The sequence below is a fragment of the Musca autumnalis genome, unplaced genomic scaffold (assembly GCF_047663935.1).
Source record: "Musca autumnalis isolate F117 unplaced genomic scaffold, ASM4766393v1 scaffold_3, whole genome shotgun sequence".
NCBI lineage: Eukaryota > Metazoa > Arthropoda > Insecta > Diptera > Muscidae > Musca > Musca autumnalis.
This window is the reverse complement of record NW_027411866.1, coordinates 74,663,327-74,679,011: the sequence shown is the minus strand read 5'-3', so window position 1 is coordinate 74,679,011 and position 15,685 is coordinate 74,663,327. Positions and strand designations below refer to the sequence as shown.

Genomic DNA, 15,685 nt, shown 5'->3' with positions numbered 1-15,685 from the left:
ATGACCGTTAAATTTCAAAAACCAGATCAGGTGTTAATATAGCATTGCCATTCAATATCCAAAGAATCATCCCTGAAGAAATACAGAAAAAGAAAACGATTGGTTACCGAAAACGTTAGAAGAAAAATCGGTAAAGAAAATGGTGTTGGCTGGAAAATTTGGCTTGTGGCGGGAGAAAAGAGGGCTATAAAAGCCGTCTGGTTGAGAAAATCGTCATTTTGGAGTGGATCGTTACGTTAAACTGTTAAAACAAGAGTGAAAAATAAAAAGATTATTTTGTATTTGCTGTGTTTTGTGTTTGTATTTAATATCTGTGAGTATTAACAACGGGTGAGGGAAATGAAGTGTGGTGTTTACATCTTTTGTTTGTGTATTTGTTTATATTTTAACAGCCTAAATCATTGGTTTGCGAGTAACACTGGCCTTCATAGCGATTGACGGAGGCCAGTGTATTTATTTAATTACTGGCATTTTGGATATCTTGGCTGGAGTTTGTTAGTGGCCCCTTGTATCTCGCCCGCAAACGTGATTATTCCGTGGCATAGTCTGGTGTGAATGCGGCAAATAAATATATGTATCCGTTGGATGGATGATTCTGGTCTTGGTGTTGCAACTGCCGTCGAATCAATGTAAAGCAATCCATGACCAAGGGGAATCTTGCGACATATTGGAACCTAGAGCGTCTGCCGTTACTGCCGCCATTGGTGCCTAAACGGAAAGTGGTGTTGCTGCCATATTTTTTTGTATTGTGAAATCTGAAACCAGAAAAAAAAACCAATTGATTATTGTTTTAACAACAGGTAATACTGTGTCGTACCTTGTGTCGTCTTTATTGAACGTAACAATAATTTGATTCAAGAACGTCACCAGAAAGGAAAGAAAATATAAGCTTTTCATTGAATATTCGGCAAATGAGCCAGAAATCTATCAGACAAAGAAATAAGGAAAACAAGGATATTAATTAGAAAGAGTTATGTTACGGTTACACTACAGCTTTTTGCCGGGTTAACCCACTTCATGAGGATTTATTGCTTAATCTGGTCAAATCTGACCAGATTTGCCATACAAAAATTAAATCCACTCACGACTGGGTTTATTTTAAATCCGGCACAAATCCACCAAAAATACAGTGTTGTATTCGGTATTTGTGCAAAAAAATCCAACTCTACTCAAAAAGTACCAAAAGTTGCAACTGTTTTTGCAACAGAGTTAGTCGTGTTTTACACGTTTACGATTGGTCGCATGAGATTTTATGTAGTTAATAAATCTAAAGTTATTTGAAAATCATAAAATTATTTATTTTTTTACTTTAGACACTATTTTAAACAAAAAGTACGCTTGATACCATGATACAAAAATGTATCCCTGTGTGTAAAATATACCAATATGAGAAATTGTCATACGAGAAATTGTAAAAGTGTAAAACACGACTTTATTAGTTATTTTGTATGTATACGTAAGCAAACATCAGCTGACAGTTTATATCCTCGAAAAGCTAAGTGTAACCAGCAAAGATTAACCCACTGGATCTATTAAACCCAGTGGGTTAACCTTCAATAGTGTAACCGGGGTATTAGCGTTAAGTAAATTAATAATTAAGTTTTGTACAGGGAATAATACCTAAGGTGAAAAATATTAGTAGGCGTAGGGCAACAGTAGACTTAACTTTGAGCCTTGTTTTTTTTGTATTTTTTTTGCGAGCCGTGAGCAGAGGAACGGCAAAAGCAAACTGGTAAGAGAGCTCTTTTAGTGGTTGTGTAGAGTAAAGCGCTTGTGCCGGTAGTGGGCACTAAGAACAAGGAAAAAGCCTAATCCTATTGGAAAGCCTTAGAAATTGAGCCTGAAGTCGTGAGAGATAAGTCTAGGTATTATTCTCCTAATTTGTTCTTCAAAAATTTTATTGTTCAATTATTGTGTAAGGAAAACAAAAGGGAATTTCTATTGAAAATTTAATTTTAATAAATTGTCTAATGTAGTGTTGAAGATTAATTAAGATGTGTTGCTAATTGTTTGTGATTGCGTGGGGAACGCTATGAGGTAAGTGTGGGAAGTTGAGTGTGTGGTTAATGGGGTCCAGGAGAGATTATCGATGAGGACCATCTGGACCATGGTAGGGTGGGCTAGTGTAGGGTCGGGACAGCAAGACCCGTGTGTGGATGTTTTCTCGGAAAGTAAGTAAATGTGAAGGTAGGAAAGAAAATTCACCCGCATTCAATGTTTGTGTGTGAGTCCTGTTTTGGCGGGTTGAGACCCCATGCCGCCTTTGAGATGTCTCTAGCTAGCCTGGTGGCTAAAGCGGACGCCCTAAAAGCACACATAACAAATTGGGAAATTTTCTTGATCAAAAATTTTAATATTTCAAGTTGTTTATATTGAACAGCTGATTAAAAGTCAGCTGGACGAACTCACATTTTTTTACGGGAAAAATTTTCCCTGCAAAAATTTGCAAGTTCTCAGTCGCCCTTTTGATGGAAAATTTTGTTATCGAACAGCATTCAGTAAAATTTTGTACAAATTTTTGGGTTATTGTACAGACCTATGTATGTACGAAATCCACACCATTTCAACTGTCAATTCATGTGCGTATACGTCAAATGAAAACTCATCCGAAATCCATTTGACGTTTAAGCAATGGAATTGACAGTTGAAATCGAGTGGATTTCGTAAATAGCTTTGTTCCAGAACTAAAAAAATTTTTACAATAGCTGTGTCTTTTTACGTGATAATTTGTAATAATTATTACTAATGTTGCAGATTTTGACAGTTGTATAAAGGAAAAGTTGCTGAAAAAAATGTTTCGGCAACATTTAGTAAGTAAAAAGACACCCCTAATGTTTACGACTTTTACACATTTTACCCGAAAACCCGTTCCCGTACACAAAAAAGTTGTAAAATGTTCATTCACTTCTCTTTAAACTAGTGATGCACAAAACAGTACTCTAGCGTAAATTTGTTTTTTATTCTCTTGCGCTCAGTCGTTGGCGAGACGTCAACGAAAGCACACAAGCATGGATGTATGTATGTACGAACTGTTTTTTTTTTATGTTTTACTTAAATAGTGTTTGTACATTAGTATTAACACTTGTAATTTATTGTTTGTTATTTAAAATGACTTCTTTAATATGACCATGTCAAACAAATAAAGAAAATCTATTAAAAATAACATGTTTAAATTTTGTGCTCAATCGGAGAGTAAATTTGGTACTCGTACCACTACAATCACACATATTGTTTTGTGCATCCCTAATTTAAACAAAATTGGCGCTGAATGACTCTCTCTTTATAAAGTTTTTACTCGACGAATTTGAGCTTGTAAAAAATAAGGTCTGTACTATCGTACCCAAAAGTTTGTACAAATTTTTACAAAATGCTGTTCGATAACTAACTAGTTGCAAGTACTTGCAAGTTCTTTTTACTTGCGAAGTTATCGAACAGGCCTATAGTAACATGTTTGCCGGCGTCTGATTGGCTGGTACGCCGACGTTGACATTTTTTCCAGCTTTTTTGACTTTTTTCCATTTTTGAGTTCCCGAACTTTTTGAAAAAAACTTTTGTGTGAGAACAATTTTGCTCTCTTCCCCTCTTTTACAAGTTTTACAATTAAAAAGTACGAGAACAAAGCTAATGTACACCATGGCACAATTACCAAGGTAGTGGTATCGTAAAATTTTGAATATGCTCAGCCCTGCCCTATTCTGAACGCATGGGAGTTGGGAAGTTTTTCCCATTCCCACATTTTCGTATTCTGAATAAAATTTTGTGAGAGTTTTTTTCCCATTTCCTCTCCCCTTATTCTGAATGAAGTTCGAATTGGGAATTTGTTCCCAAAACAATGTATTGAATTCAAATATTTATTGAATTTATGTAAACAGATTTTGTTGTTTTTATATAAAACTTGATAATTCACAAACTAAATTCAATGCGTGCTTTATCTTGTTGGGAAAAAATACATTTGTCGTGTATTTTATATCTGAGCTATGCCAAACGTAAAGACAGCCGGAAGTTGGAAAAAATGTTTTGGACGAATCCAGTGCCACAATTTTAGATGTCTTGGAGGAAAAATATGCTGCTTTATTAGGAGCATTTGACGAAAAGGTATGCACATATGTATGTATACGCAGTGTCCCGTTAAATGACAAGCATTCTATTCATGTCTGAATAAATTGTGCAATTAATATTTCCAGGAACTTTATTGCAATTGTACAAGCTGGCTGCTGAGAGCCCCCATTCAAAAAAGCCTAAACTAGACAATGATAATAACGAACCAAAGTGTACTGAAAAGGGGACCTACATTAAAGGGCCAACATTTTGAGATACAGATTGGAGAAATTCACTTTTCATTGTCCATCTTAGATGTCGATTTTAAAATAAAAGAATAAGGTTCGATATCTTCTCGATTCCGAGGATTTGGCTAAAAGTTACGAAGAACGTGGTATGCAAAAACCGCTGCTGAATCATTTCGGATGTTCATACATATATATTCAATACAACCGGATGAAGGATAGACTAAATGACTACTTGTATACAGTTATTCCTAGTAAAAAATGACATAAATAAATGGCTTCCAATCTGGTTGATTGGACAAGCGAAACCACAAAAGACATTGTCTATGTCTTCATAAATGCATTAACCTGGTTTACCAACTACATCGCGTTCATGCCATTATCACAACACTATACTAGGCAATCCTTAAATGGTTTTAAAATAACCTTTTTGATTGGGGCTATATACCAAATTTGGACCGACAACTCTGTACAGAAATATATTATATCTCCAACAGATATAGGTACCGAGGTACCAAATTTTAGCCATTTCGCTTGAATAATGAATCTTAAAAACACCAAAAAACCGGGAGGTACGGCTCTATGGGTGCTATATCAAAACGTAAACCGATTTAACCGTTTTTAAGGGCAAACATCCTAGGAGTAATACAACTTACTATGTACCAAACTATAAAGGTCTCTCTAAATATTGTTTTATTTAATGTTAGCATTTTAATAAATGAAAATGAGTGGTTCACATTTTAACAGCCAATGGCTCCCAGTCACAATCGCCTTCTCCCGAGTGCGAAGCATGTTTTGCTCTCAAAGCAGTTAACTGCTTGCAAGTCCAAAGTTGTTACAAAGACATTTCAATGGAACCAACACCAGAAATCAGACGTGGTTCAATTACCAAGTTACGTGCAACATGCAAAGCTTACATGCACCTGTCAACAGAATGGTGCAAGTCTAGTGACTTCATCTACACTTGGTAATGTAGCTGAAGTACTCATAACCAACTTTCTTATATTCAAATAGACCAGCCTGAGAAAGAGACCGAAGAGAGAGAGCCTGCGGTACTGAGGCACGAAAAATATATATGTATATCATTAGTCTTACGCAAGTGTCTAATGACAATTACAAATTAAGTCAAACAAGATAAAATAAACAAAATGTAAACAATACGAACTTTGACAACATTTCAAATGAACAACACTTGTTGCATTTGTAATTATTAATTTTGAAGTTATTAGCAAACTGGCTTCAGAGTTGTTTTTTAAAAATGTTATCAACCTGCCCAACCTTCTAATAATTGAGCCATGATCTACACGACAAAATTATTTATAATCGCCATGTGTTTGCTTAATATAAGCACACAAAATGTACTGTAAAATATGTCATTAGACGACTTCGGATTTTGCATATTCTTATATGATACAAAAACCAGCAAGAATCTAACATGTTTTACACCGATAAAAAATTTTCCTTTATGTTATCGAACAAAACAAAAAAAAGTAGTAAACATTAGTAGATTTTTGCAGTTCTGGAACAGACCATATTGTTACGGAATTAGATTTAACTAATCTCCGTGTAGACGTTGTTTTATTCCCCGATACGATTTGTACCAAATAAAACAGGGTTCGTTTTAGATTACGTTTCTACAATGCTTTATTTACTTTATTACACTTATTCGGAACTGACTGTTATAGCTAAGTACACAGCTTTACTTTACTTCTTTACTAGTCGATGTTTACACTTCGGTATAAAATTCACAACTGCTCACTGTTTGCCCGGCAACTCAAATTTATATGCCCACATTTGTCGTTTGGAAGTATCTAGAGCATGCATCTGGCAACATCGAGAAGCCAACTAACAACAAACACACAGACGCACACTCGCACCTAGCGAACAACAATAACACACATATACGGGATACAAACACAGAATACAGACATGACGTAATGGACAAAGTAAAGTACAACAAAAACAAATACTGGGCGATAATTGAACGATTATGGCAAAACAAATGGAAACAAAGGCACATTAGTAACATGTAAAGAACTAGAATGATGAAGATAATTCTACATGGTAGTTGTTGTTGCTTAAATAAAGTAACTGCGTAATAAAACTTTACGTTACAATTCAAATTTTTAAATTAACGGAAATTAAACTAATTTAACATAAATCTATCAGTTACATTCGTAACATTGCCTCCCGCTTAAGCCTGTTCGTCCCGAATAGGCACAGTTCCCTCTCTGTGGTATGGGCATTGGTAACACTGCCTCCCGCTTAAGCCTGTTCCTCATGACCTGGCACAGTTCTCGTTCCATAGCGGGCCAACCGTTCTAGATGTACCACCTTCATCTTTGATCTAGGGCTGTCGCTCTTCTGTATGCGATACACGACGTCATTTATTTTCGTGACTACCTTGTAGGGGCCTTCCCAGTGCGTTTGTAATTTGGGGCATAGTCCTTTTTTCCGTTGTGGGTTGAACAATAGTACCAGTTGCCCTTCTTGGAACCCATCAGTATTTGCCGCTCGATCGTACCTCGCCTTCATGCGGTTGCTGACCATTTTTATCCGATGGCGTACTGCATCGTGGACGTCACTGAAAGAGTTTTGACTGTTTTCATCGTTATCAATTTCGGGGTTTGGTGTGGCACCGAAGATCAGGTCACCAGGCAGCTTCAATTCATTGCCGAACAAAATTCTGGCTGGGGTTCGAGATGTGGAGTCATGAATGGCCGACCTATAGGCTAGTAGGAATTTTGGTATATGCTCATCCCAGTCTCTTTGGCCGCTATCTACCACCTTTCGTAGATGCTCTTCCAGGGTGCGATTAAATCTTTCCACCATGCCATCTGATTGTGGATGCAGGGGCGTTGTCCTCGTTTTCTTGATTCCGTAGGTGTCACACATTTCTTTGAAGATCGCTGACTCAAAATTTCTTCCTTGATCGGAATGAACCTCGGATGGGACACCATAGCGACAAATCCAATTCTTGCTGAACACATCCACTATTGTCTTGGCTTCCTGGTTGGGAATGGCATAAACCTCTGGCCATTTGCTGAAGTAATCCATAACCACTAAGACATACCGGTTCCCGGAGTCGCTTATTGGAAACGGTCCAGCCACATCCATTGCGATTCTCTCAAATGGAGCTCCTGAATTATACTGTTGCATGTGGCCTCGACTCTTCCGGGTTGGACCTTTAGCTCTCATACACCTCTCACAATTGGCAATCCAGTCTGCAATGGATTTCTGACAGCCGACCCAGTAGAACCTCTGCTTTATCTTTTCAGCAGTCTTTGTCACACCAAGGTGTCCTCCACTTGGCCCATCGTGAAACTCTGACAAGACATCTTTAATTTTGGAGTCTGGTACGACAATCAAGTTACGGTGAGTTTTTCCATCGTCGCTCTCCCACTTACGATGTAGGCACCCATCTATTAGAAGTAGACTGTTCCACTGGGCCCAATAAGATTTCAAAAGGGGGCTTTCGGGCGCTATTTCTTTGCGACTAGGTCGTTCGCCCACTTCCATGGCAGAAATTATTTTGCCTAGGGTGCGATCTTTTCTTTGTTCCGCTGACCAATCCTCGCCGGACTCAACCTGCAGTAGCCGGACATCGACGATACTTGCTTTGCCTTCAGCCTTCGAGCAATGTCTGCATTCAATTTTGCATGGCCGACGAGACAGGGCATCAGCATTACCGTGTTTTCCACCTTTTCTGTGCTCGATACTTAGGTCATAACTCTGAAGCCTTTCGATCCAACGGGCCAATTGACCTTCCGGGTTCTTAAACTGAAGCAGCCATCGGAGAGCTGAATGATCGGTTCTTAACAAGAAATGCTGTCCATACAGGTATTTGTGATAGTGTTTGACGCTCTCCACAACTGCCAGCAGCTCTCTCCTCGTCACACAGTAATTCCTCTCTGGCTTCGACAATGTTCGGCTGTAGTACCCGATGACTTTTTCTTGGCCGTCTATTTCCTGGGAAAGGACACCACCGATCCCGTATGCACTGGCGTCCGTGTCCAACACAAACTTACCGCCCGGTACAGGGTACGCCAAAAGAGGGGCTGTGCAGAGCATGTCTTTGAGTTTTTGGAATGCCTCTTCCTGGTCGTTGCTCCACAGGAATTTCTGCCCTTTTTGAGTCAATCGGTGTAAGCTTGCGGCAATGCTGGCAAAATTGGGGACAAACCGACGGTAATAGGTGCAGAGACCCAGAAAACTTCGCAGCTCGTGGAGGTTTCGAGGCTGCGGCCAGTCTCTGACGGCTTTAATCTTCTCGCTATCCGTCGATATGCCCTCCTTCGTCACATGGTGCCCCAGGAACTTTACCTCTCGCTGGAAAAGGCTACACTTCTTCGGGTTCAGTTTCAGACCCGAAGACGATAGCTGCTGGAGTACATTCCTTAAATTCGTGAGGTGTTCGTTGTCATTGTCCAACGTCGGAAAATTGGCAAATTTGTTCTTGCTTATCTGACAGGTTCAAAACTCTAACTGGAATCAGTCCATCGTCGTTGCTTTTCACCAGGGCATTCGCTATTAAGATGTTACTATTTTTGTTCTCTGCTGGTTCCACCACCCACAATTTCCCGACTCCACAATCTCCATCCATTGGTACCCATATCAATGTTTCGGCACAAGGCGGTATAATCTCTGGATGTTCCGTAGTCAGACGTCTAATAGGTGTGTTTTCATCGTAGCCCATATTTAATGGAATTTCCACATTGGACCATGTCATCACACGTTCTTTCATATCCAGATTAAGACCAAAGGCAATCATAAAATCTGCGCCTATGATAACTTCGTCTACGATATCAGCCACTATAAACTCGTAGTCGACCGATTTATTGGCAATAGTAAGTCTCACGGTTATCTTTCCATGTACTGCCGCAGGCTCCCCCGTTGCTGTGCGCAGTCTGACTCCATTTAGTGGCGTTATCTTTCCTTCTGCCAGATCTGATCTGATGATTGACTTTGATGCGCCTGTATCCAAGGTCAGAATTCGCTTGTCGCCATTGATGTAACCAGTTGTTGTAAGGTTGTGGTTTTTCTGCTGTACAATCGCTATGGAGATTGTGGGGCCGTCGTCGATGGGAGCCAGTTCACGCCCCGCTGGACTGGCTCGATTTAGTTTAACGGTGACTCATTTGCAGAACGTTGAACCACTCTTTTACTTTCCCTTGACGGGGGTGGTGACGATGACCTCGATCGCTTGCGCTTCGCTCTACAATCACGCGCAAAATGACCCATTTTGCCGCAATTGTGACACCTACCCCTGGCCTTAGTTGGTGCTGCCGTATAACGTTCTTCCCTTAATGCCTGCTTCAATGCTGCCACCATCTCGTTAGTAAGAGATTTGGGTTCATCGAACTCGGTATCCAGTTTGCGGACCTTGTGAGTCTGGGGATTGGTGATTATTCTTGCCGTCTCTTGCGTAAGGGCGTACGACACGGTTTCAGCAAACGACGATTTTGGTGACGCATACGTTGCACGTTTGATCTCGGGGTCACGTATACCATTCACAAATGTTTCGATTTTCATACGGTCCAACAATGGATGGTTTTCTCCTGGATACGTCATTAGCACCAAACGTTCTACCTCCGTTGCGAAGTCCTGTAAGGTCTCATTTGGCTTCTGTATTCTTCCCCTTAATTCCATTAAGTAGATGTTTTGCTTATGTTCGCCACCGTACTTACGTTCAAGAGCAGCCATAATATCTCCATAACTGTTTCTAGAAGCGGCGGGAATAGTCTGTATTACCTCAGCAGCACCGCCCTGCAATGCCATTAGTAGTGATACAGCCTTGTCGTTGTCGTTCCAAGAATCTCTAGCAGCCACGGTCTCGAACTGTAATTTGAACACATTGAAAGAGGTTGAGCCGTCGAACACAGGAGGCTTGATTTTTAACGTGTTATGAATAGCTCTCACTGGGCCACCTTTGATTTCCAGTTCCGACATTTTCCTCTCTATGCCCATAATCTTCTCATCTTGAGCCAGAAATTTCTCGTCAACAGACAAAATCTTTTTATCCAACTCTTTAATTTGTACCTCCACGTTTTCTACTCTCTTTTCAATCACCATCGTGATGTTCCCGAGTTTCTCGTTAATTGTTCTAGAATTTACCTCTAGTTTCTCTTCCATGCCCTTAGCGATTTTTCTAGAGTTCTCTTCTAACTTTTCCTCTAAGTTGTCGTCGAATTTGGCAAATCTTTCCTCCAATTTTCTGGAATTTTCTTCGCTCTTTCTGGACATCTCTTCCAACATCTTACAGTTGTCAGATTTCATTTCCGCCATAAGTCTGGAAGTTTCTTCATTTTTCTTATTCATTTCCACCATCATCATAGCCAGCATTGATTTCAAATCGTCACCCCTGGCAGCTACCGACGAAACTTCCTCAACGCTGGATTCGCCCTTTGCCGATAACTCGACTTCCTCCTTCTCGAACTCATATTCATCGATGTTCATTCCACGGCGCTCGAACTCTTCCAACAAGCGTTTTTGTAGTTCGGCCTTGTTGCCAGTAGAACACAACTCCAACTTGCTTAGCTCCTTCTTCAAGTCTTCCACTCGTAGATCCTTAAACTTCATTGTAGGATGATCGTAATCCCACTTCTGACACCAATTGTTACGGAATTAGATTTAACTAATCTCCGTGTAGACGTTGTTTTATTCCCCGATACGATTTGTACCAAATAAAACAGGGTTCGTTTTAGATTACGTTTCTACAATGCTTTATTTACTTTATTACACTTATTCGGAACTGACTGTTATAGCTAAGTACACAGCTTTACTTCTTTACTAGTCGATGTTTACACTTCGGTATAAAATTCACAACTGCTCACTGTTTGCCCGGCAACTCAAACTTATATGCCCACATTTGTCGTTTGGAAGTATCTAGAGCATGCATCTGGCAACATCGAGAAGCCAACTAACAACAAACACACAGACGCACACTCGCACCTAGCGAACAACAATAACACACATATACGGGATACAAACACAGAATACAGACATGACGTAATGGACAAAGTAAAGTACAACAAAAACAAATACTGGGCGATAATTGAACGATTATGGCAAAACAAATGGAAACAAAGGCACATTAGTAACATGTAAAGAACTAGAATGATGAAGATAATTCTACATGGTAGTTGTTGTTGCTTAAATAAAGTAACTGCGTAATAAAACTTTACGTTACAATTCAAATTTTTAAATTAACGGAAATTAAACTAATTTAACATAAATCTATCAGTTACATTCGTAACAATATGTATTGAAATACGAGAAAAAGAGTCATGGTTGATTCTATTAACGCAGCACAGCAAGTAAAAACAAATCAATTTCAAAATTTTTGGCATTAATTATTAAAATATATTGGAAAATAACCATAATATATACAATCGTTACAACTTTTATTCATTTTCGTAATATAACCTTCGGGTTTTTTTAAATCAGACGACTAACGTTCTATAGAAAACGTGTTAAGCTGAAAACAGATACAACGTTTGCTTAAAGTTTTGCGTTGGGCGTCGAGAAAATAACAACAACAGGGTGACGACGATACCAAAGTCTGGCGTTTATCTGTTTGCCGGCATATATTTCAAATGAATTTGAATTTTTCGGCATCATGCCCCACAGTGTAAAAACGGCCAAAACGACACAAAACTTTACCCAAACGTTGTATGTGTTTCCAGCTTAAAGCTGTAAACAGATACAACGTTTGGGTAAAGTTTTGTGTCGTTTTGGCCGTTTTTACACTGTTGGGCATGACGCCGAAAAATTCAAATTCATTTGAAATATATGCCGGCAAACACATCAACGCCGCACTTTTATGTCAGCGTCGCCCTGTTGTTGTTGTTTTTTTGTCAACGCAAAACTTTACTCAAACGTTGTATGTGCTCAAAAAAATTACAGATTGTCGCCCGTTGAAAAATTTAAACAATAATACGGCATGACATTTCATAACAAACACAAAACAAGTTCGTTTTTTTTTTTTTTTTTTTGAAATGCATAGATATTTTCTGTGAACAATCAAATCACTTCATTTTTTTATTTTTGCTGCCAGGTATATTAATGCCGAATCTTTCAGTCGAGTAAAAAACATTTCTAACCAGAGAAAACCTCTAAATATGTATTTCCGCGGACAACGAAGTAATTGCATGAAGGGACATAAATTGGTAGATGCCATTGGTCCGGAAATCAAAACTAGGGAAGAAAACTTCACGGTAACTAATATGATGCGCCTAGGATTAAAATTTTTCAACGGGGCCACGATAGACGATAAGCAGCGAAATAAGCAGAATCACAGATGAATTTAATTTCTGAATATAAACAACCATGTCAACCTCAATACTCAATCGCTCAACAACAAAATATGCCGCAACAACGACAGCAGCAGCAACGACAAGCATTGAATGTTGTATGGTTTCCGAAGTCCAACGTCTACAATCTTGTGTTTCAAAACATAAAATCATTTTTTGTTTTGCGAAATCAGTTCATTCATTCAGTAAGCAGAACCACGTATGTAAGTCCTTGATGAAAACAACAGAACAGCCGCAAACCGTACGGAACTTCTCTTTACTGATTTTACACAAACCGCACCATTTATTTAGTTGTTTTGTTTTACTTTTATTAATTAATAAAAATGTTTCAAAACATAAAATCACTTTTTTCTTTTGCGAAATCAGTTCATTCATTCAGTAAGCAGAACCACGTATGTAAGTCCTTGATGAAAACAACAGAACAGCCGCAAACCGTACGGAACTTCTCTTTACTGATTTTACACAAACCGCACCGCGGATTAATGGTTAGCGACGAAAGATAGTTATAAGCATCGTGTTTGCTACACGAAGTTTGAAGTTGTCCAGAAAGTTGAAATGAGCGATTCCTTAATGAATACCTCGAATAATGTTTGCAGCTCCACCAACATCGCGGAGGGTAATCTGCATAATTGCCAGTTGTTTTTTTATATACAGTCAACCAAAAAAGTCTACATACACCCTATAAATCTAGGGTTTTAATGGTAAGGAAGCATTTATATGAAAATCCAAGTACATAGTTCTATCTCATATCCTTAATAAACGATATTACATACAACAAAAATATATTCCATAATACGAATAACGTTAAATTCTATAAAAGTTAAAAAATTAATAGGGAAAAAGTTTACATACACCCAATGAAATATTAAGATTACCGTAAAATTTACGGAATAAGCAATACAAATTTTACATTTTATTACTTTATCGAATGTCTCTGGTTGTCTATGATATATTTTAGACAAAATAGGAACATATTTGTGGATTAATTGCCGTTATTTAATGCCAGACTTCGCGTATAGCTCGTTAAGGCGGGCCCTTGCAGATTTCTTTGAGTTTTTCAGTCTAGTCGATTATGAAACCACAGAAAATACAGTGGGACTAATAATTTTAGGATCCAAGAGCGCTATGAAGTTTTTCTTGTGGATATTATATGCTCCTGAGCTTCGCTAAATATATGAATTCCTGAGTTTTCTCATAAATTTTATAGTTTTCACAACATTCCAAGGGGCAAATTACATGCGGAAGCCTTCGAATTACCTTGTAATAAGGGCTGGTACAATCCTCGAGCATCCATTGAATCAGCGATGTAAAAGTATCCGACATTTATAGCGCTTCAAGTGACCCTAACGATCATAATACGAGAGCATACTAGTTAACAGTGTAGATTTCATACAAATTTCATGCATTTTTAGTGGTGTTTTTATTTTGATGCTTTGGAAACTTTATGAGCGCGTTTGTTTAATAATGTTGTACATTTCTGATTGAGTTAAGGTCCAAAAATTTATTACAAGGTAATTCCAAGGTTTTTGCTTGTAATTTGACCCTTGGAATGCTGTGAAAACTATAACATTTATGAAAAACTCAAAAAATTCGCGAAGCTCAGGAGCATATATTATCCATAAGAACAACTTCAAAGCGCTCTAGGATCTCAAAATATTTAGTCCCACTCTATTTCCTGGGTTTTCATAAACTACTGGACTGAAAAACTCAAAGAAATCTGCAAGGGTCCGCCTTAACGAGCTATACGCGAAGTCTGACCTTAAATAACGTCAATTAAAGTACAAATATGTTCCTATTTTGTCTAAAATATATCATAGACAACCAGAGACATTCGATAAAGCAATAAAATGTAAAAGTTGTATTGCTCATTCCGTAAATTTTACGGTAATCTTAATATTTCATTGGGTGTATGTACACTTTTTCCCTATTAATTTTTTAATTTTTATAGAATTTAACGTTATTCTTATTATGGAATATATTTTTGTTGTATGTAATATTGTTTTTTAGAGATAGGAAATAGAACAATGTACTTGTATTTTCATAAAAATGGTTCCTTACCCTTAAAACTCGATATTTATAAGGTGTATTACTATGTTTACATTTACGAAATCCACTCGATTTCATCTGTCAAATCCTTTGTGTATATGTACGTCAAATGAAAACTCATCTGAAACCGATTGGATTTCATTTGACGTTTGAGCAATGGAATTGACAGTTGAAATCGAGTGGATTTCGTAAATGTAAACATAGTATATGTAGACTTTTTGGTTGACTGTATTATTTGTTCCTTTCGCTTTTTGAGAAATTCGCAGGAAGAAATTAAAAAATATTGCTATAATTTTTAAGTGAAATTGACATGTTTGTATAATTACATTTGCATGTATACACATACATAAGCATTGCGTGTCAAATTTAATTTGACAATGAACGTACTTCAAAATAAATATGTATTTTGAAAAAAATTTTTATCAGCTGTTAGCACGGGGTTACCTTTAGTCATTCTACCATGGAATAAACTAACATGGAATTAAGGATGTAAATAAAACTGTTGATTATTATTTTTTTGTGCTTAAAGTGGCCTTGTTCCTTTCGGCTTCTTGGTCGCGGCGGTATTTCCACAACAATTCGTTAAAAGGTATTTACACCTTGTTGTTTCAAATTTATTTTTAAAGTAATGGGGTTTCTACACGGTATGTTTTTTACATATTCATGCATAGCAACTGTCACTTTTTTTCGCCCATATGTAATTCCTTCTGCACGGCAAAATTTTATTTTTCATTCGTTTTCTGTTGTTTTCTTTATTTATATCGCGTACAAACAAAACAGCTGTTTACCTTTGGTTGTACAGACGAGAATAGAGCGCGTTCTATTCGAAAAATATACATATCTATGCACATAACACTTTGATGCATTGAAATTTCTGTATGGTTCACACCATGTGTACAAAATTCAGATTTGTAAAAAGTGACAGTTGGTATGCACAAATATGTAAAAAAAATTTAATTCGATTTAAGAACACCTAATTTCATGAAATTTTTTAATGAAATTCACGCTAGTGTGGACCGGGACTAACGAACTTCCCTATAACGA

At 37.8% G+C, this 15,685-nt stretch overlaps 1 long non-coding RNA gene across 1 annotated transcript; it reads left to right on the top strand.

Moving 5' to 3' along the window:
* The first annotated feature begins 25 nt into the window (after positions 1-25).
* LOC141398786 (uncharacterized) lies at positions 26-1,986 on the top strand. The gene is made up of 2 exons (XR_012411709.1): positions 26-313; positions 393-1,986. It is a non-coding gene; the product is annotated as an uncharacterized lncRNA (long non-coding RNA).
* The last annotated feature ends 13,699 nt before the right edge of the window (positions 1,987-15,685 follow it).